Source organism: Tachysurus fulvidraco, chromosome 17 (assembly GCF_022655615.1).
Source record: "Tachysurus fulvidraco isolate hzauxx_2018 chromosome 17, HZAU_PFXX_2.0, whole genome shotgun sequence".
NCBI lineage: Eukaryota > Metazoa > Chordata > Actinopteri > Siluriformes > Bagridae > Tachysurus > Tachysurus fulvidraco.
In genome coordinates, this window is record NC_062534.1 from 16,230,483 (window position 1) to 16,255,922 (window position 25,440).

Below are 25,440 nucleotides of genomic sequence, written 5' to 3' on the forward strand. Positions count from 1 at the left end.
ATATGAAATGTGCCTGATTGGCACGGTATGAATACGATATTTTGTTATGCAGCACAGCAAAACCTTTCACTAGTGACTGTCAGGGGACACGATTAAAAATAAGCCTGTGTCCTTCAAAAAGGGATGGTGTTATAGCTGTATAGTTATCTGTTACAAGTTCAACTACTGTAATTAAGCAGAATTGTTTCTGGGAAGCCAAAAAAGATCTCGCATGTTTAAAAAAATATATAAAAAAACAAACATAAAAACAAGACATGGAGCACTTTTTTATTTTACAATTAAAGGAAGCGTTTCACTTGGTATCATATTCCTTATTAGCAAACCACCTTGAACAGGATCAGAACATCAGAGGAACGATTAGCTCGTCTGTAGCCTTGAACATCCACAGGCAGTTGTGCTTTGCTGTGTAGAGAAAGGACTGCACTCTGGTACTTCATTCACCGTTCTCAAGCTCATATACACTTCCTCTATGACAGCTTTATGTTACTGTGTGAATTTATGAGAAAATAAAAATGAAGAAGAAACACTCTGGGAAGAAACAATGAAAACCGATCAGGTTTAGTGTTGATTCTGTGTTTTATGGGACGTTGGGAGGCTGGCAATAACGGGTGAAAAATACCCTATAAAAACCCTGTATACACTTTCCCCATAGAAACACACACAGAAACACACACAGACTGTAATCTCCTCAGGGAAACTAAGTTATCAGCATGAAACAAAGGACTTAAAGCTGATGAACATTGTTAATACGACGTAAACCTGCAACTAAAATACTTCAATTTTTCAATCAAATTACACATCTTGCCCTGGGATTGTTTACATGAATACCACTATGCTACATCCACAAACAGACACACGCACACACTGCCACAGACTCCAGCCTGAATTTGTCTAATGAAGTCTTTGACAGTAGCACTGCAAGCCGAATAGACTGCACACCCTCCTGTGATCACTCCTTCCCATGTCAAGCCACCATGATTAAAGTGGCGCCAGGCTGCCTGGTCAATTCATTACTGGAAAAATAAGTAAACTGCTTGATCTAATCACATAGATAGCATGGTGATAAGAGGCTGTGTCCTTGTGTAACCTTAACCTTGCTGCCTGCTCCATCGGATGGCGCTTTATTGGTCCATGTAGTTGAAGAAAAAAAAATCTGAATCTTAATTTTGGAAGGTCAGCACACATTAAATATATCTTAGATCTTAGATTCAGAAAGATCCTGGGTGTGGCAGAAGAGAGGGATGTCACAAATAAGAGAAAATAATAAATAGACCAACTATTTACAACCTGTGTTAAAAAAAAGTGCTTATTTTCTTTTAGAAAAGGAATATTTCATGATTTACATTTACAGCAGACGCCCTTATCCACAGCGACTTACATTTTTATCTCATTTTTATACAACTGAGCAATTGAGGTCTTGCTCAGGGGCCCAGTAGTGGCAGCAGGAATCAAACTGACAACCTTCCGATTAGTAGCCCAACACCTTAACCACTAGGCTACCACATCCCCCACTAGACACTAATGCACACAGACACACACACACCTTTAAATTAACTTGTGTGCAAATGTGTATTATAATGAACGCCAAACTTGCATGTACAGTGCATACGTGACTCAGCTTATTTGCATTTAGTGACGTCTCACAAAACTCCACAAAGTGTAAAGTGATGCTCATTGTCCTGACATTTACCCATTGATATTAGCGTTAAATAAAATAAAACCTCTTTCTAAACTCTAACATACATCCTGGACACAATAACATTCTCTGCTACTGCTCAACTGGTTCATGAACGACAATCAGTTAGTGACCATTATATGCCTCTTTTCCACCGGAAAGAACCGGGTGCTGGTTCAGAGCTAGCGCTAGTTCTGGTTCAAAGTTGGTTCCACTGGCGAACCTTCTAAGAACCGGTTTGCCTTTCCACCGGCTAGAGAGCCATCACAGCGCCGAGTGTGATGTCACTGTATACGTGTCACGTGTCCCAGCAACGTTAGCGCAGCAGCGGCAAACACAAACACAACAACAATGGCAGATGTTGCTTTACTGTTAATGCTCATGGCTTTGCGAACCTACATTGGCATCCAAACGCGGCGAATAAAACGCGTACGTGCAGCTCCATGTAATCTGTATAAACGGAGGTTGTAATCGATAAAGTACATATCGTTAACACAGAAAAAATGTTAAAAAAATGTTAAGCCTTAGCATGTAGCTACCTACTATCATGTGTGCTGATAATGTATCATATCGCGGTAAAGTAAAAGTGTATTAAACATTAGTATACTTAAGGTACATTATCAAATGCGCTAACAGTAGCCCCGCCCCCAGCTCCTGCCCCAAGCGGTTCTTAAGTCTAGACCAGCAACATTTTGGTGCTACTTAAGAACCACTTTTCCTGGTTCGGAGCCGGTGCTTTGGCGGTCGAAACAGAAAGAACTGGTTTTAAATTAGGCTCTGGCTCCGAACCAGCACTCGAACTGCCTCGGTGGAAAAGGGGCATAAGTGTCCTCACTGAGCAGGAGCAGGTATGAAAGTGGAAGTCTGGGTTTGGATGCTTATTTTAAAGGTACAGCAAACCCCATGGGGGACTTTCTGTGCTGCTGCTGTTCTCACTCCCACTGTGAATGCAAAAAACAAAATGCATGCGTCATGGTGTGGCATTTTTGAAACAATGACAATTAGCCTTGTCTAAACAATAGGGACGGTTCCTCTGTAACGGTGACTTGTAGAAGAGCTCTTCCTTGAATTATATTTGTACAAGGATAACGACACACAGTATACGCAGTAAAAGCTAATTCACTCAGGTAAACAGACTTTAGATGTGTTAAAAACATTCTTGTCAAATCATACATTTATAATGTTTATTCTAACAATAATGTAATGAAAAACTGGTGGGAAAAAACACTTTATAAGGTGCCAAAGTTTAGCAACATAGTGAACACATGTCTTTAATGTGCTTAATCCTATGGAAAGGCCCATGAAAGATTCCAAACTAATGATTTTTCAAGTCTATCCAGTCTTCCTTCTTTGGAAGAACAACACAGCTTTGTTGTTCGAATCACTATCATGGTTACTGACATGAAACTAGACTCTATATACAGTTCCCCATGATGCTGTGATCATAAGATGAGTCTGTAAAGGTCTATATAATGACTTTCTGTAGCACCTATATAGTATTTCAACAACAAAAAGATATAATATTTTGGAAATCCAGCGCTGACCTACATACCTGATGACACAATTTTATGGCCTCCTATACCCAGTCCAAGTGCCACTGAGTGCAAGTCCTGTGTGTGTGTGTGTGTGTGTGTGTGTGTGTGTGTGCGCGTGTGTGTGTGTGTGTGTTATGATAGGAGTTTGTGGCCATACTTCTGGCTGAGCTTGTGGGTCAGATCTCGCTTGCTGGCCCAGACTCTCTAATAGAGCAATTTATCTTCTGTCAGCCTGCAGCTGGAAAGCAGCTCCACATGTTTTGGTGGAGCCCCGGAAGTAGCGAGGTTAAAGCAGCGCAGTGAAGTTCATTCCACTGATACTAGAGCAGCCATCCATTTAGAGCATGTTACACAGCCTACTGGGCTTTTACCTCCACATTATTCAGACAGGAGGCAAAAGTCTGTTCTCATTGTGAATCTGTGGTGAAAACTACAGGGAGGTGGCACAGTACAGGGCAGGCATTAATATTACCACGCCTGGAATATGCACTAGATGGCCAAAAGTATGTTCACACCAAACTATCACATCCATCACAATGTGTTTGTTGAACATGCCATTCCTGTTGTAGTCCCCATTTGCTGTTACAATAATCTCCACTCTTCTGGGAAGGATTTCCACTAGATTTTTGGGTGTGGCTATGAGGACTGGCTCATTCATCCATAAGTGAAGTCAGACGCTGATGACTGGTAAGGAGTTCTGGCATGTAGTCACTGTTTCATCCTAAATGTGTTCAGTGGGGTTGAGGTCAGAGCTACAGTATGTGCAGACCACCTGAGTTGATCCACATCAAACATGACACAAACCCTGGAGCTTCATGGAGCTCATTTTGAGCACAGAGACATTATCATGCTGGAACATTTTTGGGTCTCTTTATTCCCCTTAGAAATTCTAATGGCAGACGGTTATTAATATCTGTACTCATAAGTATTTGAATCCTTTGGCCTTTTAGTTAATTGGAGGACTGTGGTCCGGCCTTGAGTGGATCTAACTAAACGCTCGAAAAAATACTATATGAAATTAACAAGGTATAAAATAAAAATGCCTGTATTTGACCTAGTTCAGCTTTTATAGCAGAGCCTCCCTTACATGCATTTATATAAATTATTCATCTGAAAGCAGCTTTATGAGAAAAATAATGTTTTCAGAGACTTTCATAGAATTTTCATTTACTCTCTCATATGTAGTACCCTGATGAAATGGTTGATCGAAAAGAAAAGAAAGCTGACAATAAATGCAATGGCTAAATATGACTGAGTAGAGAAGTATGCGTTTATTCTCTGCTTGAAGTTCAAAACAGACGTCTCGTTTGTTTAAATGTGGTAACGTGCCTCACCACTACAAAACAAAACATGACCACTTCAAACTGATGTGTTTTATGTATAGCCATGAACTACTCACTAATTTTTAAACATTAAAAGGTAAACATTCATGGTAGTTGCTTATCCGGATCTTTGTAATCAAGTCACTTTTTGTAACTGGAGCTTTACAAATTTGAGTTGAAGACCCAGAACACATACAAGGAAAAAAAAAATGACTCTCACAGTCCCCTACCATTAAAATCCTCTGCAGCCTCACAAGCAATTCCTGACATCTCTAACCGTTGTGTGTGTGTTTTTTTTTAAACAAACCTCAATTACCATAACAAGCCTCGAGTGTGGGTTGTGTTTACAGCAGAAGCTAATCCCGGGAGAAAGCGGTGGATTAACAAAGCAAGCAGGTGTGTTTGAGGCAAACTGACTCTCCCTGGAACTGTAGCTCAATCAAGCATGGCACGCTTTCACTATGTACTTTCTCTCCCTCCTAATAAACACTGTAGGACAAAAAAAAAACTTGACACGCATCTCTGAATGCTGACATTGAAAATCGATGTATTTTTGTATAAGTGCACTTTCTATTACATTAGCACTTTATGTGTGAATCTGAGCCTCATCGATAGCCTGATGAAGGACAGGTGTCAGATACAACAGGCACAAGTTCAGTACAGGACAAGCAAAATTTAGTATGCAGTAAACAATCCAAAAGCTGTGAGCGTTAATCGCATATGATGGGATTAATCTACAGGCTATTTCAGGTTCAAGTGGGGAGTGAAATAAAAATATGGTTAAATATGCAGTAAGTTAGAACAACATAAAATCATACAATTTTTCCAGTTACCTCTAAGGTACAGTAGTCTATCAGTCACATGTTTTGTGCCTATATGATGTGCCTTCTGTATACTGGAGCTACACAGCTAATTAACAGGCTAATGAACAGTGTTGTGATTAAGACTTTGGCTGCACTGTCGGTGTGCAGGTAGAAAATGTGTCATTTTTATAACAGGATGTCAGACGGTGTCAGAACCCACATAAGCGAGTCTATTTGAAACTGTCGGATTATGATAAACACGCGGTGCCACTGAGAATTTGTTAATCCAGAGAGAGTTCCCTCCTACACTTTGTAGCAGTTACTTTTATGAAGTCTGAATCTTCAGAGCACATGCTGCTGCAGCCGGCCTACAGGCAAGAATATTGAGCTATCGTTCTGTAAGGATTTAGTCTAAACCAGCGAGAGTATCTGCTGCTCATCAGCCAATCTAAGACAAATTTTGATAGGATGCTCTGTATGAATATAGTCATAAAGCTTATGAATACACCGGGAGACATTTTGGCACAATGACCCAGGAAATCGTACGGAAAGTGTAATTTTCCATGCAAGCATCCAGGCGTCTATTGTCCTGCTGTCAGGGGTTATTGTGGTTGCTGGCTGATGTTCAGATTTCCACATCCTCTCTTTAATGCTGGCCTGGCCTAATGAAACATGCCATTTCTATTCATAGAATGTACATAGCGATGTGGTCTAGCAGTTGTGTTTCACTGTAAGTTGAGCCTGGTCAGAGGCTGAGCTCTTTTGGCATTTGCCCTGCACAAACATGGCTGGCTAACCTTCACATTTAGCACAGCCAGATCCAGGTCGAAGCCCATCTGCTGCTCTGCCAGTGAACAGTGTGACTGTGAAGTGATGGGTGCCTGGCTGTAGCATGTGCTTAATCCTGCAAACTAAGATATTATACAAAGGTTCCCATTACATGTCAGTGTGTCATAAATCTAAGACATTATATTAGCAAAAACAATATGTATTTGAGGAAAACAAACAACAGACAACTGAAAGCAGGGGTGGACCATATGATGAGTACCACAATACTTTAATGCCATTTCTATCATAAACAAAATGTATAACGATATGTAGGTTTGCTCACAAACAGACAAACAATACAGAAAAGTGTTTGACTTATTGTCTGGCGATGGCGAGTCTCTATCCGTACTATACCATAGCCACATGTGATTGGGAGTCTAGAGAGTAAAGCTGGATGGCAGGTGGGAGGGATAAGAGTGACACTAACCAATCAGGTCTATTTTTTCAAAGTTGTGATGCAGATTTTTAAAAATGTAAAGATTTTAATCATTTTTATTCATATATAAAAACACACATTGAACTTTGAAAAACAGTGAAAAATCTATAATTTTAACATCATATCAAATGTACTTTTGAACATCCCGTTCCAGATTTAGGACCCCTTTGTGGTTATAATAAGCTCCACTCTTCTGGGAAGGCTTTTCAATAGGTTTTGGAGCGAGGCTGTGGGGATTTGCTCATTCAGTCACAAGAGCCTTAGTGAAATTGGGCACGCATGTTGGGCGAGGAGGCCTGGGGAGTGGTCTGCGTTCCAATTAAGTTCTTCCACTGGAACCCTGGCAAGCCAGCCTTCATAGATCTTGTGCTGTACAGAGGGCCACCACTATGCTGGAACATGATTGGGCCTTTCACTGAAGTGAAATTGTAACGCTACCGCATACAAGGACATTTTGTGACTTTTCAACTTTGTGGAAACAGTACGGGGAAGTCAAAAGTATGGGTGTGATGAAGGTGTATGTAAAAGAAAATACTTAAAACTTATGATATTCGCCATGTCTTAGAAATGAGCAGTGACATTTATGTAGTTATTAACATCAGGTCACAACATATTGCCTACTCCTAGCTTCAAGCATCATTAAAGAGCTGCCTTAACCCTTTTTTTTTTCCAGAATACTGATATTCTGTTCTGCCAGTGGAATGAAAATCTGATTATCAGACATTTATAATCAGTATAAATTAATGAATTATTTTATGGCAGCACGTCTGATATTAAATGAGTCAAGGCGCTGTTGGCTGTCAGTGTGAGATGTTTGTACCATTGCTGGGATAAACTTATACAGAATTTTAGTGGTTGGAGCTAACGCCTTCGAATTTCAGATGCTTATGAAGCGCACTTGTGCAAACGTCAATTTACTCTAAAGACATATACAATCAGAAAGATGTGGAATTTTTCTATAAATATACAGCCTGTAGTAGGCCATGTAAAAATGCAATTACTTATGGAAAACTAGAAATTCTTAAAGTTCCTAGAGTGTCTACTTTGATATGAGCCATTAACCACTATGGAGTGGGACATTACAAAAAAAAATGGACACAACAAAAGAGGAGCAAATGCTATTTTTTGGCAACTGGTAAAAATCTATATTAGTTTTCATAACTCTCCTTACACAACTGATTTATATGGCTGACTGAGAATTATCTGTAATTCATTTAAAGTAGAAATTATGTACCACTTTAAAAAAACAACAAGCAAGAAGACAAACAGGGAAAGTGTCAAATACCTAGTGAAAGCCTTATACCTTTCCTTAGCTTACAGCATGATATCTTCTACTCAAGACAAAGCTATCAGACAGCACCACAGTTTCCTGAGTTGAAACAACAAAGTGAGGTTCTGCTCATCATTTTAATTACTCTGCTATTGCCACAGTTTTACTCACCCGCACCTTTACCCAACACAATGCAGTTAAGACCTTCAAACGTCCTGTCATTTCCCTAATGCTCTTAGCTCAAACTGTGTCTTATCGTGCCTGAGCACAGTATAGAGCCTCTACACACACACTGTTACTCACCCCAAAGCACCTCCGTTATTGATGTGCTTCTGCTGTGCTAAGAACAAAACCTGGATATAAAATGCACTGCAAAAGCTTAGAAGATATTTAGTACGGTTTAAAGAACAGCAAGCAGAAAAGAAAACCCAAAACGATAGAATAACCATACTGGCTGTCTCCCTAAGGTTAAACTCTCGACTGTTATCCGCTGGTTTTCAGGACTGAAAAAAAAAAAAATACAACAAATTTGAAATGGACACAGACCTCCTCTCTCATTATGGCCATGTCCTCTTAAGAGTTGTGTTGCCTCACTGGGGTATTTCAGAAGAGTGATACGAGGAAAGAATATCAAACCTTTTTCTGATTGAGCTTTGGCACCATGGGCGCGCTTTCTGGAGAAAATAAATAGACTTTGATTTTGTCGTTCCTCTTAGAGCACGGGAGTCAATTCTCAATCACAAAAGATGATGTGGCAAGATTTGCCAATTTCTTCTTCACTCTTCATTCTCTTTATATCAAAAGAAAAAACCCACAAAAAACTTTTATTTCTTTAAAGTCCAACTGCCAATTTAGAGCTGAATGATTTCCATTACATGCTGTGTTTTAGGCTAACTGATAAGAACCATTTGGATGGTCTGCTTCAGTATTGCTCTGCTAGTCTCTGATGACGGACAATAACAGATTGATCAATAAATGTGTAAACATTTGCAGAAGCTGCAGCAAATCCGTTAGTTACATCTCGCTATAAACACACTTCCAGACTCAGTTTCATTTACAGTCTTCAGTTTTCTTTGCTGTGCAATGGCTGTGCACCAGTGATGGGTTTCTCTATTCTGTCATCTCATCATATTCATTTGCTTCATTCGTTTTTGTTATTGATCAACACTTGTATTTAAGATGATGTAGTTCAAAGTGGAGACTCACATAACATACTGAGCAGTCAGGTCTGCAAGTATTTGGACAGTGAAACATTTTTCTCTCCGAGTTCCACCACAATAGATTTGAATGATGCAATCAAGATGTGATTAAAGTGTAGACTTAAGTTTTTTAAAAAAAAATTTCTCAAAAATATTGCATTGGACATTTAGTAACTACAGCCAGGAACTTCACAGATAGACAGGAATTACACAGACACTACATTTTCACAGACTCAAAGGTAATTGGACGAAATAAGAATGATACAAATAAGTATGATCTGCAATATAGTCAAGGACTACCTGAAATTAGGAACTCATGTACATCAGCAATTGATATTTATAAGCAGTTTCCTCCATTGAGTTGGTTTGCCAGGTCTTTTGTCACTTCAATTGCATCTTATGTGCTTCATTGCAAATCCATTGATGCCAATTTCTAAAAATTGTACATAATATAAATTAATATATATTGAACAAAAAGTTATATAAATGGTATAATGGGCTGTAGGCTATTAAAAACAACACAAAACCTGCCATACAATAGATGCCTACAAGTAACAAAACTACAAGTAACATGAGAAATGAACTTATTTCCTGCCAGAACCCTGTAATCTGCTGAAACAGCATATTGCTAATAAAATCAGACAATACGTAACATTTAGACTTCAGCACTAATTAGACGAGGTTACCTTTGCATTGGCTTGTGTGGTATAATCTGCTATCTCATAGGTTCTCCTCTGAGTTTTGAATCGCTCCTGGATCGGCCATGTTGTCTTTATTCTCTGTCCTCCTCTGAGGACTCGCAGACCAAATTGCCTACTGTTTTTCACCAAACTCAGCTCATTTTAATCGTGTCCAGATACACCCGGCTGTGATTTATTACCTCTATCTATTACATCTCCAAATATGCAGAAATTGCGCAGTGACACATTCATTTTTCTCCAGTTGTGACTGATGGGAATCTACTTACATACTAGACATTCCTTTCTTTTAATTCAAAACAACAGAAGCGTCATCATTGAAAGCCTGGCTCTACATCTCAAGCGTTTGGCAGTCGTTTCACAGCACTCTTTCTTTGAGCTGTTTCTGACCTGATGCACAGATTCTATCTTTTCCATGCTGGATGACGGCCAAGCAGCCGAGCAGCACTGGCACAGTACACGGTGTGTTTAATGAGAGTCGTCATTCTGATGAGAGATGTTAGATATATTATCCCCCCCAAACGCATCTCCCTCCGGCCTCTCGTTACACTTTAAAAACCTGCCTTGAATTTAACCCTTTCGACTGGAAAGCATGATTTGATGTTTAAGAAAAGTTCACATGATAGCTGTAATGGTCCGTGGCGCTTTCTTCTACATTCTGTATGGAGCTTGGCTGAGAGACATATGAGCTGATGAAGCACAGATGTCTGAATAAATAGAAAACTACATTCATGAATGTGATGAACACACAAATGCAACATAGATCACCATGTGGGCTAAAAATAATGTCTCTTTCATCTAGTTTTAGACAGTAAAAGGTTAGAAATCTTACAGACGTTAAACAAGAGAGATCTCGCCATTGCAAGACAAATGATCTGCACAGATCTATGACTTGATAACACATTTTTTGCTCGGCCTGTTGTTTTGTGCCACACATCTGAAACATGAGCAACTAAATAATGAATTCTCTTACAACAACACACGATGTATATACATCAAATACAGGGGAACCTCATAACGGATCACAGTATCAGCCAGATACGGTTACTTGTGTATCCGTTAGAGGTTCTTTCTTGGCATTATTTGGTACTCTGGCATTATCTCAGCTTCACATGCACTGATGTACACATACAGACAAAGACTATGCATTAAAAAAAGTCTTTGTAGGAAAAAATAATGTGCTTTCTGAATACAGTGTGTTCCAAGAAAAATTGACAATGCTGTGTTTCTTCTGAGAAATCAACCAGAAACCTGTTTGTTTAATTCTCACCCAGCAAGTAGCCATGTGCAAAAAGTTCATATTCAAAAGCTCTATGAAACCAATCATCATGGCAAAATACAGCCAGTATACTGGGCAGCTATGGATGAACAACTGCTAACTGCGTCCTCAAAAAGCAACAGCTCTCAGTCAGAGAAGAAAGAGAAATAAATGATGCTGATGTGAAACTTACCAAAGGTCATCAAGAGATTACGGCCATTTGGTTTTCACTATATAACTTTACATTGCTACAACCTGTGTTGTCTCTTTAGGCCAGTAAAATGAATAATAAGTGATTGGATGTACTGAATTTCAGTTTAAGCTGTGGAATGATCAGGGTTGACGGGCTGGTAATGGAGCTACACATGTCTCATCATTAACGCCTCTGTCATGAACACCTGCACCGGAGAACACCTTGGGATTACCAAACAAACAGCTGTTTGTGAGAGATGTTACATGACTATGAAACCATGCAAAACTAAAGCAGGGGTTAAAAAAGGAGAATGTATATAGAGAGAGTGGCTGGTTCCCAAAGACCCCTCGCAGATGTAGTTCCTATCCTGCACTAGGTTGCGGAAAGGAAGATGCTTCTATTTATAAGCATCTGTAATGTTTGGTATTTCCTGAGGGTAGGAGGTTGGGGAGAAGGCATTGTTGTTTTTGGCAACGTCTCATTGTCTTATTGATTCTGTATGTTGAAATGTCTTGGTCTTCAAGCTTCTGATTTGGGTTGAACTGAACAAGGCTTTGTTTGATTCATTACAAGGATATCTGTGACACATTTCCAGAGTGTGAGAGCTTTGCTATGATACGTACATAAATTATGCACACTGAATAAAATGAATGCATTGTCAAGCTTTTGCTATGCTACAACAGAGAAGAGAAAATGATTACACGTTTTCCTAACAAAAAATGTATCACAGTGTTGAATTAATAGAAATATGCTTCTTTTTCTTACTGTTGTTGTTGTTATACATGTTTAATGTAGCAAAAGTCTTAAAACAGATCTGCACAGATAATCCACTGTCCGGGAAAATAAAATAGTGTATTAACCTGAATGCCAGGAGAAAATGAAACTAGTTTACATACACACTTACACACACTACACTCCCACATGCCTCGCATCTATTTCCATTCAGCTGTGCAGGTCACCAGAATGCAGGTTAAACTGCACGTAATGGATCTTGTACACGTGGGTGTGTGTATGCTTGATAAGCTCACTTTTGTCTGTTTTGTGTTAGTTATGTAGAAGAGCCCACTCAAGCCAGGGTGATAAAAATATATAGCTACTGTAAGACAGCTGGAAGTGTCCGGTATCATACAGGCCAAGTCCGACATCTTCACCCACGTCCAGCACTAATTCATTTCTCCTACAAGAAGAACTCACCCAAACCTCGCTGCTTAAGCAACGGAAAAACACGAAAAACATTGTTGTCCGTATTCTCCGAAGCTTAATCAAGATTAAATTAGATGGTATTGTTTAGTAACAACTGCTCCACTGCTTTTTCATCAGCTGTAGAGAGACACATGCTTGCTTGCGGTGATGGATTATGCAGTGTGGAAAGTGGGACTTTTTAGCATAATCCATCTGATCTGGAGCTGCTGGAGTGAGTAGGAGTGCACTCGCCGTGCTCGGCTGAGGGGAACGCCACGGCTGGGGAGTGTTAGCCAAGCAGCCAAAACAACTTTGCTCTTCATCCACCTCTTTCTCCTTCACCTGCTCTTTCTGCCTCTTCACAAAAAGAACCCAGCGGATCTGAAAAGCAGGGCTGAGATTTTTGACCCTGGTTACAGTCAAAAATCAGACTACAAAACTCGATGGGAATAAACAATGTTCATGTAGACTCTTTAATCTGAATTAATAATAATAATAAAAAAACAAAAACAATTTAGGCCAATCTGAATTATATTTCCATCCCACAGAACATGGTGGGAGATCATTTAATAATGCAGTGAGAGAAAAAAACAATAGCCATGTAACCCTTTGTGTCTAACTGCTTTCTTATTTGGAACAGCGTGTGCTTTCTGCACGGGTTTAGCTCACAGTGCACTCCTTTTAAAACAGCTACTGTATGTCAGAAAACATAGTTTGTATGAAAGACTTCCATTCTAAGGCACATGCATTACTTCAAATAAAAACAACAAAAAAAGTTATTTAATGTAATGATCCGATTTAGTGACAAATAATGTTTGCCTTGTCTGTTATTTCCAACAACTAAAACATTATTGTTCTTGAACCTTAGGCAAATGTGAAATGCCATGAAATTCCTGTAGTCACAAACTCTACTGCTCATGTCCTAATGTCCTTTTAAAGATCACACTTGGAGGACGTTTTGTTGAGATAAAACTAATTGAAAATAAACCGATTCTGTGTAAATGTTTGCGTAAGCCGATCTGAACTAAATCTTCATCCAGGATTTCCAAAATGCTGAATTTCTTCATCCTGGTGTCTGCTTGCTGATCATCCTTAAAGTAGAAAAAGTGTGTTCCTGACAAAGCAAATCTGCATGATGTGACAGCTACAACATGAACAATCAGGGTAAAGAAGTGTTTTGTCTAAGACAAAAGGCATTAGTTTATGTCATTTCTGTGTATTAATAATAATAAATAATAATTATAATTAATATTAATAATAAAACACTAAATCTTTGTATTTTTTATGGCTTATAGCCTGGTCATTTATACATGTCGTTTCTCGTTCATAATTAAATGATTCGTTTTATTTGTCGTCATTTAAGTCCCTGACTAGTGAACAAGCTTGACTTTAGTAAACTGCTCTGAATAACAGCATTCTGCTAAGTACAGTAAATGTAATAAAGACTGGTTTAACTTTGCGTATGTAAATGAGTTACTGATAAATCCATTCTTATGCAGCTTAATAAATGAAGCCCTTTGATTTATTATTCATATATTATTATCAACCTGTCTCCATGCACAAAACACACTATTTTGGATCAAATGACATGTAATTTGCAAATAAATAAGGTATCTGGTTTAGGATATGTATAAAGAGTTCAGTTCAAATAAAAATCGAATTCATTTGATCAGTGGTAACGTCTGCGTGTAAGCACAGTGTGCTGAGGTTAGTGACACATTTATTAGAAGACACTGTGGTGTTCTGGTTGGAGTCCAACGTGATTATCATAAATGAATCAAGGAAAGAGAATGTTCATGCTAAAATATGGAAATCTTGACACCGGTGATGTCCCAACTATTTATAAGGCTGGTGAACATTTAGGCGCTGCAGCTAATTATTTGACAAGAAGTTTGTCTTAGGATTCAGAAACCTTGCATTTACATTACGATGAAGAAACAACAGGACGTTTCCAGCTTCTCGCACTGTAACTATGCTACTCTGTTCAGACAGATAACAGTGTATACAGAACACTTGAAAGAAATGTGAATATTTACATGCACCACTCTGAGTGTTTCTGTCATGCCTGCTTTTTAAAATCCCTTAAAATGCAGAGAGAGAGAGAGCGAGAGAGAGAGAGAGAGAGAGAGAGAGAGAGAGAGAGAAAGAAATAAAATCCAGATACTGCATGAATGTGCGTCTTTTTCAAAACTAGGTGTGTATCCTACATGCCTGTCAGAGTGCATCACGTACAGCTGTACCCCTCCCTGCCTGCTCTCCAGTGCTTTTATCAATCCGAGAGGACGAGACCCAGGGGTTAGGGTGGCTGAGGCTGCTGATGAGCCCTAGTGCCAGGTGAGATCATGGGAAACACAGGCAGCTGGCTTTTAACTTCTACAGCACAGGCCTCCCTCCCTGCAGGAAACTCATGACCTCTCATCTACCTCCATCTCCAAAGCAGCACAGCCAATTAGACCCATACTCTCCCCTCCACCTCCATCAGCCTGAAGCCTCAGCTCACAGCAGATGTTGATAAATGAACTGGAATCCAGGCAGAGAGCTGCTGGATGGATGCACTGAAACATTTGTGGTGGTGTGAGAAAGCCCTGCGTTCTGACATTCTGGCAACTTGGAAAGCTTTTTGCGGGATCAATAATGGTTCAGGTTTGACATATTTTCCTAACCGATCAATGTAATGCCATTAACGTGTGTTATGTTGACATTTGTTTCACGTGACTTGGCTCGTTTTTGTAAGAGGATGTTTATCAGAACTGAATAAGAGTTCACGTGTTTCCCAGAGCTCTGATATCTCAGATACAAAGAAAAAGTGGGCTGTAGCCCTAATTCCCATAATGCCCCATATCACTCCTGTGTATTGACATCCTGAGGACCGAAGTCTTCAGTCCCCTCACTTCCTGTCCTGGCACATTCTAAATAAACTTTAATAACATGGAAGTTCTTAAGTGGTACTTAGTATTGGTACATCGAACCTCATCTCTGGTGTGTCATGACTCCGAGCAGCACTGGCAGAAAATCTAATTAAAACTTCTTTTTTGAAGAAACATGTGCAAACTGCCTCAGTGACTTGGTTTCTCGGTCTCCTGGAGGATGGTCCTGGAACTGAAAACAGTGTGAAAGCTTCCTGGGGACACATTATGGCACCCAATCTAGTCCTGAGCATAAGCCCATTGTTATGGAAGTATATCAATGACATGCTGTCACTGTTCACGGGTGACTTCATAACTTCATTATCTGACGCCTGCTACTATTTACCAAGTGCTTCCTGCAAGGCACATTATGGTGACTCGGGCATTAATAGTGAATGAAGACCTAAAAGGCTCCATATGTCAGAGGAAACAGTAAACATGTCAAGTAGCTGCTGAAAATCTCAGTCTCTGCAGAGTGAACTAGCTGGTGCTCTTATGGCACTTACTAAACTGTCACACTGCTTTCAGTGGCTGGGCGGAGTGAGAAAACAAGTCAGGAGCTTGCCTCAGCATGGCCTATTACTGAGCTCTATTGTGCTTGTGTTCCTGAAATTAATTATCAGCTTGTAGAGAGGAAACTCATTCATAATGCATGACACTTCCTCTCGCTTCGACGCAGAGGCTGGGACTGACTAATGTCGTCAAACACAGAGGCATATGATCCTGCAATCTTCATTTTTTCAGATATTACAATCAATCCCACTCACGATAAAATGACCATATTATACTGTAATTTCCTGCCAATTACCACTGTAAAACTTGCTATGATAGAATTATAAATAATCAATGAGGTATACACTAAGGTGCTTTATAGATTTGAAGCGTTAAATGAGTATAACGTGAGCACACAAAGATGCTGTACTTGACGCTCCCAGTGCAGTGTCTGGGAGTTATTTTGAAGTCTCTGCACTTACAAGAGATTATGCAAACATTATAAATAGCAAACTAGAAATAAATTCTCCTCCATCCTATAGGTGAATTGTTCTGTACTACGGAAAATATATTGCATTTTTATGAAGCACTATTAAACTTTTTTTCACCTGCTGCATGATTTGAAGAAAGCTACACATCTGTTCTGTTGTATCTCTGTAACAGCAACAAATTACTGAACAAATGTGTAAGCAGATGTTACTGATGTGTTACTGTGATGTTATGACAGTTTTAAACGCAAACCTGCCATTGTGAGGCGATCTTTGTAAAGCTGAATGTGATCTCCAGGGTCTCCTCACAACCAATCCACACACACACACACACACACACACACACACACACACACACACACACACACACACACACACACACACACACACACAATTTACTTTGCTCTATTCCTACAGTAGAAATATAACGCTGTACCCAATTATACCTTAAATGTTATCCAACTAACATATGGCTTAAAAATTTCAGAAATCTGTCTTGATACCTGAAAGCATCAATGTCCAACAAACAATGGCAGGACTTTATTTTTTCAGGCCTTGTGAAAAGGCATCTTTCCCTATACTACAGTAGCAATATTATACCTGAAGGACTGAGGGAACTATTCCTCTTTAGATATCCAGGGATACAAGGTTGAAAGATAATAAACAGTAAAACAGGACGGGTTTCCTGTTGGGGATGTGGGACAGTAAGTGACACAAGGGAGAGTGATCCTGAGCCAGAGGACTCAAAATATGTAACCTATATGCACTGTTAATACCTCACTTACTGTCTGTACGCACTGATAGCACACACTCATCTGCTGGGGGTATTAGTGCGCATTACTATATAGCGAGGTAGTAAAAAAAAAGCCAATCAAGCATTCTTTTCTTCTACACAGAGCTTAAAAAATAAGAGAAAGAAATCTAGTAACAAAAAAAAAACAGGATTTAATGAACAATGATGCCCCTGCATCTGTGTGTGTGTGTGTGTGTGTGTGTGTGTGTGTGTGTGTGTGTGTGTGTGTGTGTATGTGTATGAGAGAGTATACATCAGAGCTGATTCATGGTCAGCTACTTTGAATCTATAAAAGCTCTAAAACACTATAAGAAATTTCTTACTAATCTGAAATATGACGCAACATGATCAGAGCTGAAAACTGAAAACAATGCAGACACCTGACCAAGATGATCGCACCTTTCTAATAGGTGATGAATGAAGGACTTTGTTTGTGTGATGGATTTTATCGACACAGGATGTCCTGATGATTCCTGAAACAGACCCGGTGCAGTAAGATGATGAGTAAAAAAATCATAACACCATTGTGTCACTGATCTAACAATTCACACCCGCCACTGAGGTCTGGAAAGACGTGCACGAGTCACGTTTAGAAACACCGCCCAGGACAGTCGTGTTCATAAATTCCCTGTTTTCATGACTACAATATCCTCGATTCCTGCAAATAGTCTGAATGATTCGTATCAAGTCATGTCTTTTCACACTGCTCTGAAACACACGCTACCGCATCACATGAATGAGTAGATTTAAACACTCTCAGCTGCCCTCCTTTTTTTACAGCCCAGACATCTCCTTTACAAAGATATGCGTAACAGGATCTTGAGGGTGGGGAAATGTTTCAGGAAAGTTCCTACAAGAGATTTCTGATGCATCCATATACACAGAAAAATGCACTCAAATCCTTTGTACCGTTAGCATGTTTATTAATCACCAATCAATAAATGCCACCTAGAAAATTCCCACAAATATCCTTAAACGGTGGTGCACAAGTAATCTAAAGAATGCCGTAAAAGTCAAGAATCAAAAGGAATATGCCGACAAATATGTTCTGAATATGATAAGCAAAAACTGAAAACAGGAACAAGCAGTGGATTAAACATGTAGAGCATAAGGTTATGTCATTTTAAGCACTTCTTGTAAATAATAAACGCTACATTAAATATATGTAGTTTTAATCTCACTGGTTTCTGTCTTTCTGGAAACCGTATATATAAAAGCAGCAAGTGACTGTATATATATTGCAGAAACTGCTGATCTCTGAATACACACATCAGTCTCTAGAGCTTTCACATAATGGTGCGAGTGAGCAGCTGTTGAAGCTGCAGGGAGAAACGCCTTGTCAGAGGAGAATGGCCAGACTCGTTTAAGCTGTCAGCAAGGATATGCTAACTCCAATAACCACTCTTTACAACCTTGGTGAGCAGAAAAGCATTAGACAATGCACATAGACCACATCAGTTTCCACTCCTGTCAGCCTGGAAGAGAAATGTGAGGCTACAGTGAGCACAGACCAAAACTAGACAGCTGCTTGGACGATTGGAAAAAGACCAGGCAATGATTTTTTTTTTTTTCACCCAGTCTTCTGTTGTTCATGATGCACAAGAGATTTCTAAAATGTCACACAAATGAAATTTTCCCTCAGCCTGATATTTATAGCGAACATTAACCTAATCTCTAATATTTCACACATTGCGCTACCACATGCTTGGCTGCTTGATTATTGCAGGAATGAGCAGAGACACCGGTGTTCCTATTAAAGTGGCTGGTCACATCCAAGGTGACTTAGTGAAACATGTACTCCATCATGTAACACCAGCATGAGTAAAACAGCCCCACCAGGAGAAGTTAACATCGTCTAGTGTAACGGTGCCTGAGCACAAAGCATGTTTATATGAATAATTTTACATGTGTACAATTCTGATTTGTCGGTTTTAACTGATCCTCATTTTTGCATGAGGACAAATCTGCATTTAAGATGAAACCTGATGCTCCAGCATGAATAACTGTCGATTACAGAATTTAATGTTGTGACAGTGTGTGACAGTGACACAAGGAGTTATGAAAGAGCGTAGGCCAGGCCGGTCTGATCGGCTCCCTGTCATGCATTGTCTAATCAGCTCCGTTCGAGTTGGAAGGAACCGGTTATTGCTTGTGTGTCAGACTGTCAGAAAGCTCGTCTGCTAGTAAAAAAGAGGCCAAAAGAGTGGCTTCCTACAGCTGACTGAATGAACAGCTGAATTAAAGATAAATATGCAAGGAAGAGAGACATTGTGTGCCCAGTGTGTTCATGCTTCTGTAAATAGCTTTCCAGCATTTCCAGCTATAAATATTAAAGGGATTAGAGCTGTTACTAATGTGAGTGGAAAGTCCTACAGATAAAACCAGGAGCCGAATCAGATCAATGTGAACGATACACCTCTGAACACCACGGCTGCTAGATGACATTTATATGACCTACAACACTGCGCCGATATAACAAGAAAGCAACCCAATCAACACAACAGCGATTTTTATATATAAAGGTTTATCAATATAAATATAGGCTTGGATGCAGAGGTAAAAAATGGGCTCCAAATATCTCAAAATATCAATAATTGTGTCAGGATGGAAGCAGTCCCCCTGCATAAATGTCTTTCAGATCAATACTTTGGAAATAATGAAAGATTTAAAGGTGTCCTTAAGGGATTCATGACATGGAAAAAAGTAATTGCTCTGCTTAATCCGGCTATAATATGTACGATTTTCAGGCTGATTTTGTGCTCATAGACAAAAATCACGTTAAAACAAATTCTTTGGTCGTGCATGAAGGTCAACAATCTCACAAACGTAACGTGATTTTCTATCAGTATGATGAATGCTGTGAGTCGGTTCTGCACCATTTTGTACCATAAACAGTGCGTAGTGTGTTCACACTGAAAATTCCAACAGGAAGGAGTGCACTTCAAGTATCCGGATGATACATGTATTTAAAAAAAAAAAAGAAAAATGTGTGGAATGTTGAACACTTCAAGCACTCAACAGTCGCGGCTTTGCTTATGTACTGGAGAGGGTTTGGTGGGCGAGTCCACCAGGCGCTAATGCTGGATAAGTCATAGACACTTTGGTGGACAAGACATCTTATAAACATCTTTTACATTAACCACATTGTGCGATATATTTTTCATTTTTTAAAATTCACTGTATTTTGCTAAAGCTAGCAGAAGTGCATACTGAAATTATATTTCCAGTTGTTAAAAAAATAAAACTTTAGTGTTGCATGTGAGAGGATACTAACCTTATAAAATTTAGAGTAAAGTATGTAGTGAATAATGTAAATACATATTAAATAATACTTCATTTGGGACACAACTTCAGTGTGATTGTTGCAATGATGCTTGTATAAAAGCCACCAATAATAAGACAGTGCAGGAAGACACGAAATGGCAAGACAGCTACAAATACGTATCCTTATTTCTTTTCAAACTCAATTTAATGTTTGTTTATAGAACCCCATTTTCGAACGGGCCTGGACTGATGACGTAAGCAGGTCTATCGCTAGATCTTTATGATACAATCCAGCATTGTATTGTTATTATACACTGAGCATATGCATGTTATTGCACAGCATGTTATAGAATTCAGCCTCAATTTGATTTAGATCATTTCCTAGTGTGGGATGTAATAAACTTATATTATACGCCTGCTGAAATTGCACAGTCTAAATCTGACTTTAGTCACACAAAACAAAAAACATGAAAATAAACAAACAACACACTGTCTGCAAGAGAAAAATGACAGACACGCATATATATATATATATACACACCACACATGTGTGTGTGTGTGTGTGTGCGCGCGCGCGCGCGTATTTATTTATTTATATATTCTTTATGTATTTATTTATTTATTTTACAGGTACAGTTCTGTATTCCTTGTGTCACTGTCAGACTCATGTTTAAGGGTACAAACTTTATTTTAAGCACTAAATCTGGAGATCAGATACTGAACCCAAATCACAACAGGTCCAGGATCTGGACATTTTAATGGAAAAAGAGTCTTAAATGAAAACTAGCCAGTTTACTGAATGTGTACAACTCTGTAAAGCAGTGATCGGAGTGTGAGGGATTTCTCTGTAACTGACAAAAAGACGTTAAATTAAATATAAAGACGCTGAATTAAACATAACTGTCAGACGTGACTTCACATCATACTACAAGCTTTAACGTCTAGTTTATCCGGATTTCTGCTCCTGAGGTAACATAAAGTGTGGGATTACAGACGAATAAAATGATTTAAAGAAGAGAATAAAACTTATACTAAAGCCTCGAATTCTAACTTAAATGTAGTAAACGGTAAATGAGGATGTGTAATGTTAGTCCTTTAGTAAAAGAAGCTAAGCTAACAGTTTAAACAGCTCGAGCAGTTTCATGTCTCCTATGAGAGAAAACACACACAAACGTTTAGAGACGTGAACGTACCAGCTTTGTACGTCGACCATCCTTTTCCTCTGTCATTTTGAAAGAAGCCTGGCAGTAAATAAAACGAAAGACGGTGCAGGAGTCGCTGTGGGAGCGTCTCCACTGTTCAGCTGTCGAGAAACCTGAAGCTCCGCAGCGGCGCACGACTCTGACTGAGGCACCGCGGAGAGGAAAAGCGCGAGACAATCACAGGAAAGAGACAGACTCCACCCACCTCACAGCACAACTACACACACGCACGCGCTCACACACACAGCACAGCTACACCTCACAACACAACTACACACACACACACACACACACACACACACACACACACACACACACACACACACACACCTCACAGCACAACTACACACACGCACGCGCTCACACACACAGCACAGCTACACCTCACAACACAAATACACACACACACACACACACACACACACACACACACACACACACCTCACAACACAACTACACTTACACGCACACACACACAATTACACTTACACACAACTACACTTACACACACACACACACACACGCTCAGACACACACAACTACACACACGCTCACACACACAATTACATTTACACACATACACACACACAACTACATACACACACACACAGCACAGCTACACTTCACAACACAACTACACTTACACACACACACACACGCACACACACACACAGAGCACAGCTACACCTCACAACAAAACTACACTTACAAACACACACACAACTACACTTACACACATACACACAACTACACTCACACACACACACACACACACACACACACCTCACAACACAACTACACTTACACGCACACACACAATTACACTTACACACATACACACACATGCTCACAAACACAACTACACACACGCTCACACACACAATTACACTTACACATATACACACAACTACATACACACACACACACAACTACGCACACGCTCACACACACAGCACAGCTACACTTCACAACACAACTACACTTACACACATGCTCACACACACACACACACACACACACACACACACACACACACACACACACACACACACACACACACACACACACAGCACAGCTACACCTCACAACACAACTACACTTACACACACACACACACATAGCACAACTACACTTACACACAATTACACTTACACACATACACACAATTACACTTACACACATACACACACATGCTCACAAACACAACTACACACACGCTCACACACACAATTACACTTACACATATACACACAACTACATACACACACACACACACACACTCACACACACAACTACACACACGCACACGCTCACACACACAGCACAGCTACACTTCACAACACAACTACACTTACACACATGCTCACACACACACACACACACACACACACACACACACACACAACTACACTTACACACACACACATGCTCACACACACACGGCACAGCTACACCTCACAACACAACTACACTTACACACACACACACATAGCACAACTACACTTACACACAATTACACTTACACACATACACACAACTACACTTACACACACACACACCTCACAACACAACTACACTTACACACACAATTACACTTACACACATACACACAACTACACTTACACACACACACACATACCTCACAACACAACTACACTTACACGCACATACACACACACAATTACACTTACACACATACACACAACTACACTTACACACACACGCTCACACACACAATTACACTTACACATATACACACAACTACAGTTACACACACACACACGCACACACAACTACACACACACAGTAACTGGAACTATAATAGGAAACTACCAGCTCCCACTGTAGCTGTAATATACAAGCTACAAGCCTCCATATTCACGTGTACTTAAATAACATTTAAAAGTAAGCAAGCACATCATTTGCTTTTATTCTTTTGCTCTTGCTTGTTTTCTCTTATATCCTATCAGACAAAAATCTTTCAGCTGCAAGCAAATGGTGACAATATTGGCAGTGTGTCTATGGTACAATCTGCGCTACATACTGTACTTTCAGGTTTTTACAGGGTAGCAATGTGTAGGGAAAAATCAAAACAGCCCAGTAAACTCTGTAAAATGTGCATGGGTCTAAATAAAGCCTACATGCAAATGTATTATTATCAAGGTTCAGCAAAAGAATTACTACTAATGTATCCTGGTGAGGGCTGTGATCCGGAGTTCAGCTGGAAAATCCTGGGTGTGAAGCAGAGGTGCACCAACTGCAGAATGGGAAGCCAGTCATCTCTTTATGCCCACTTCTAATGTCTTTTTCCTTCTTTAAAAAAAAAAAAAAAAGACAAATCTGCTATAAAGAAACCTTTTTTTAACGTACCAAATACACCAAATACACCTTGATTAATTGTAAATATATTTATATTTTTGTAGTCTAATATTAAACACCCATATTATACCGAAATTCACTGCCAATATATAAGTGCATAGACTGCTGGTATGAGTGTAACACTGTGGTTATAAACACTGTGTACATACAGTATATACATATACTGTATTTGAATATGGGGAAATAACGTATATGTATATACTGTACTTTTTTCCATCAGTTGTCACTCATTTGGCCGTACTCGATCAGCAATATTTCACTGTATCCCTTGTGAGGACTCTTATCGCTCTCCTATCAAGACATTGTTCCATTTGAAATCTATTTCCTGCTTCCGTTCCCATCCCAGGTCAAATGATGGAAATATAGACGACAATAGCACACTCTGCAGTTTCATGTATGTTTATGTTCCCAGTCAGTGGTTCCCTGTTGTGAAACTCAATCAGAAAGTCATTCTCATGATAAGGTCATTGTGTGGGTTTGTGTGTGTGTGTGTGTGTGTGTGTGTGTGTGTGTATGAACCATTCCCTGATGCATGACACATTCTCTCTGACTCAAAGACAAAATATAGCTTAAACACACTAAAAAGCACAGATGGAGCAGTGGTAAATGCTGTTTGTGTTTAGAGTGTGTACAAGAACTACAATACCACAGAAAGCACTTGTGATCCACCTCCAGCATTCAACCTCTGAGAATTACAACTGACCCCTTTGGCAGGGACATTTATCAAAGTCAAAGCAGATTAAACTCACATCAATGTATACAGAGATGGACGTCTGCCCTTGCCATCCACATTGCTAGGCCGATGGACTAGCACAGGTCTGGCTTTTAGGGACCAGCAATGAAAAATAACTGAACCAGCTAGGAGTTTGGGTAATAAAAACTGGAAAATAATATTCTGTTGGTCTTCACACATTGAGCCTCAAGACACACCCATCAAAGGATTCCAACCTGTTAGACTTGCCAGACATACTTGTTTTAGACTGGACATGACACATTTCATCTCATAGCATGAAAGACATGAAAGCCAGCGACCAAAGCCAGCTGATGGAATAGGAAAGCACATTCGCCAAAGGGCCATATTGTAAGACCTTCAAAGCCAAAAGCACTTATTGATCTGTGCCGACAATACATATTTACAACAGAGTAAGTAAATTGGTCTATTTTTTTGTTGTCGGGAGGCATTTTTGTGCAAGGTTATGCACTATGATGAAGTTATTGATCCCATCTAAACACAACTTCCAGTGTGCCTTTTCAGTGTGATGAATGGGATGTGTTTAAAAACATGTTTTTTTCCAGCAGTCTGACATATTTCTAGCCACTGATTAACAGTCCGATACAAAGAGCCGAGTGACAGAATGGGGATAAATTTCTGATGGTCATATGAGATGCAAAACGTTTTTTCGAGGCAGGAGAGAAGCGTGACATGTGCCCCGCTTATATAACAAGTCATCAACACATCGTCATGTTGGCCTAAGACGGAAGTGCATGGGTGTGAGAAGTGTCATGGACGACACTGT

At 39.6% G+C, this 25,440-nt stretch overlaps 1 protein-coding gene across 5 annotated transcripts in view; it reads right to left on the bottom strand.

Moving 5' to 3' along the window:
• Positions 1 to 25,440, bottom strand: part of mid2 (midline 2) — a 113,865-nt gene that overhangs the window by 39,972 nt on the left and 48,453 nt on the right. Inside the window, exon 1 of one of the 5 annotated variants that reach the window (XM_027136206.2) lies at positions 21,536 to 21,716. The exons of 3 other annotated variants lie outside the window; for them this stretch is intronic. The gene's annotated coding sequence lies outside the window, so the exon portion shown is untranslated. Of the gene's footprint in view, positions 1 to 21,535; positions 21,717 to 25,440 lie in introns of those variants that run through there. One more of the 5 variants, XM_027136205.2, reaches the window with a different exon arrangement.